This window comes from Rutidosis leptorrhynchoides, chromosome 11, assembly GCF_046630445.1.
Source record: "Rutidosis leptorrhynchoides isolate AG116_Rl617_1_P2 chromosome 11, CSIRO_AGI_Rlap_v1, whole genome shotgun sequence".
Classification (NCBI taxonomy): Eukaryota; Viridiplantae; Streptophyta; class Magnoliopsida; order Asterales; family Asteraceae; genus Rutidosis; species Rutidosis leptorrhynchoides.
The window spans coordinates 254,507,501-254,511,083 of NC_092343.1; positions in this window are offsets into that span (position 1 = coordinate 254,507,501).

Sequence of the window (3,583 nt, forward strand, 5' to 3'; positions counted from 1 at the left end):
AATCCGTTTTGAGTGAATCAAATTGCTATGGTTTCATATTGAACTCTATTTTATGAATATAAACAAAAAAAGTATAGGTTTCTAGTCGGAAAAATAAGTTACAAGTCGTTTTTGTAAAGGTAGTCATTTCAGTCGAAAGAACGACGTCTAGATGACCATTTTAGAAAACATACTTCCACTTTGAGTTTAACCATAATTTTTGGATATAGTTTCATGTTCATAATAAAAATCATTTTCTCAGAATAACAACTTTTAAATCAAAGTTTATCATAGTTTTTAATTAACTAACCCAAAACAGCCCGCGGTGTTACTACGACGGCGTAAATCCGGTTTTACGGTGTTTTTCGTGTTTCCAGGTTTTAAATCATTAAGTTAGCATATCATATAGATATAGAACATGTGTTTAGTTGATTTTAAAAGTCATGTTAGAAGGATTAACTTTTGTTTGCGAGCAAGTTTAGAATTAACTAAACTATGTTCTAGTGATTACAAGTTTAAACCTTCGAATAAGATAGCTTTATATGTATGAATTGAATGATGTTATGAACATCATTACTACCTTAAGTTCCTTGGATGAACCTACTGGAAAAGAGAAAAATGGATCTAGCTTCAATGGATCCTTGGATGGCTCAAAGTTCTTGAAGCAAAATCATGACACGAAAACAAGTTCAAGTAAGATCATCACTTGAAATAAGATTGTTATAGTTATAGAAATTGAACCAAAGTTTGAATATGATTATTACCTTGTATTAGAATGATAACCTACTGTAAGAAACAAAGATTTCTTGAGGTTGGATGATCACCTTACAAGATTGGAAGTGAGCTAGCAAACTTGAAAGTATTCTTGATTTTATGAAACTAGAACTTTTGGAATTTATGAAGAACACTTAGAACTTGAAGATAGAACTTGAGAGAGTTCAATTAGATGAAGAAAATTGAAGAATGAAAGTGTTTGTAGGTGTTTTTGGTCGTTGGTGTATGGATTAGATATAAAGGATATGTAATTTTGTTTTCATGTAAATAAGTCATGAATGATTACTCATATTTTTGTAATCTTATGAGATATTTCATGCTAGTTGCCAAATGATGGTTCCCACATGTGTTAGGTGACTCACATGGGCTGCTAAGAGCTGATCATTGGAGTGTATATACCAATAGTACATACATCTAAAAGCTGTGTATTGTACGAGTACGAATACGGGTGCATACGAGTAGAATTGTTGATGAAACTGAACGAGAATGTAATTGTAAGCATTTTTGTTAAGTAGAAGTATTTTGATAAGTGTATTGAAGTCTTTCAAAAGTGTATAAATACATATTAAAACACTACATGTATATACATTTTAACTGAGTCGTTAAGTCATCGTTAGTCGTTACATGTAAGTGTTGTTTTGAAACCTTTAGGTTAACGATCTTGTTAAATGTTGTTAACCCAATGTTTATAATATCAAAAGAGATTTTAAATTATTATATTATCATGATATTATGATGTACGAATATCTCTTAATATGATATATATACATTAAATGTCGTTACAACGATAAACGTTACATATATGTCTCGTTTCAAAATCATTAAGTTAGTAGTCTTGTTTTTACATATGTAGTTCATTGTTAATATAATTAATGATATGTTTACTTATCATAATATCATGTTAACTATATATATAACCATATATATGTCATCATATAGTTTTTTTACAAGTTTTAACGTTCGTGAATCACCGGTCAACTTGGGTGGTCAATTGTCTATATGAAACCTATTTCAATTAATCAAGTCTTAACAAGTTTGATTGCTTAACATGTTGGAAACATTTAATCATGTAAACATCAATCTCAATTAATATATATAAACATGGAAAAGTTCGGGTCACTACAGTACCTACCCGTTAAATAAATTTCGTCCCGAAATTTTAAGCTGTTGAAGGTGTTGACGAATCTTCTGGAAATAGGTGCGGGTATTTCTTCTTCATCTGATCTTCACGCTCCCAGGTGAACTCGGGTCCTCTACGAGCATTCCATCGAACCTTAACAATTGGTATCTTGTTTTGCTTAAGTCTTTTAACCTCACGATCCATTATTTCGACGGGTTCTTCGATGAATTGGAGTTTTTCGTTGATTTGGATTTCATCTAACGGAATAGTGAGATCTTCTTTAGCAAAACATTTCTTCAAATTCGAGACGTGGAAAGTGTTATGTACAGCCGCGAGTTGTTGAGGTAACTCAAGTCGGTAAGCTACTGGTCCGACACGATCAATAATCTTGAATGGTCCAATATACCTTGGATTTAATTTCCCTCGTTTACCAAATCGAACAACGCCTTTCCAAGGTGAAACTTTAAGCATGACCATCTCTCTAATTTCAAATTCTATATCTTTTCTTTTAATGTCAGCGTAGCTCTTTTGTCGACTTTGGGCGGTTTTCAACCGTTGTTGAATTTGGATGATCTTCTCGGTAGTTTCTTGTATAATCTCCGGACCCGTAATCTGTCTATCCCCCACCTCACTCCAACAAATCGGAGACCTGCACTTTCTACCATAAAGTGCTTCAAACGGCGCCATCTCAATGCTTGAATGGTAGCTGTTGTTGTAGGAAAATTCTGCTAACGGTAGATGTCGATCCCAACTGTTTCCGAAATCAATAACACATGCTCGTAGCATGTCTTCAAGCGTTTGTATCGTCCTTTCGCTCTGCCCATCAGTTTGTGGATGATAGGCAGTACTCATGTCTAGACGAGTTCCTAATGCTTGCTGTAATGTCTGCCAGAATCTTGAAATAAATCTGCCATCCCTATCAGAGATAATAGAGATTGGTATTCCATGTCTGGAGACGACTTCCTTCAAATACAGTCGTGCTAACTTCTCCATCTTGTCATCTTCTCTTATTGGTAGGAAGTGTGCTGATTTGGTGAGACGATCAACTATTACCCAAATAGTATCAAAACCACTTGCAGTCCTTGGCAATTTAGTGATGAAATCCATGGTAATGTTTTCCCATTTCCATTCCGGGATTTCGGGTTGTTGAAGTAGACCTGATGGTTTCTGATGCTCAGCTTTGACCTTAGAACACGTCAAACATTCTCCTACGTATTTAGCAACATCGGCTTTCATACCCGGCCACCAAAAATGTTTCTTGAGATCCTTGTACATCTTCCCCGTTCCAGGATGTATTGAGTATCTGGTTTTATGAGCTTCTCTAAGTACCATTTCTCTCATATCTCCAAATTTTGGTACCCAAATCCTTTCAGCCCTATACCGGGTTCCGTCTTCCCGAATATTAAGATGCTTCTCCGATCCTTTGGGTATTTCATCCTTTAAATTTCCCTCTTTTAAAACTCCTTGTTGCGCCTCCTTTATTTGAGTAGTAATGTTATTATGAATCATTATATTCATAGATTTTACTCGAATGGGTTCTCTGTCCTTCCTGCTCAAGGCATCGGCTACCACATTTGCCTTCCCCGGGTGGTAACGAATCTCAAAGTCGTAATCATTCAATAATTCAATCCACCTACGCTGCCTCATATTCAGTTGTTTCTGATTAAATATGTGTTGAAGACTTTTGTGGTCGGTATATATAATACTTTT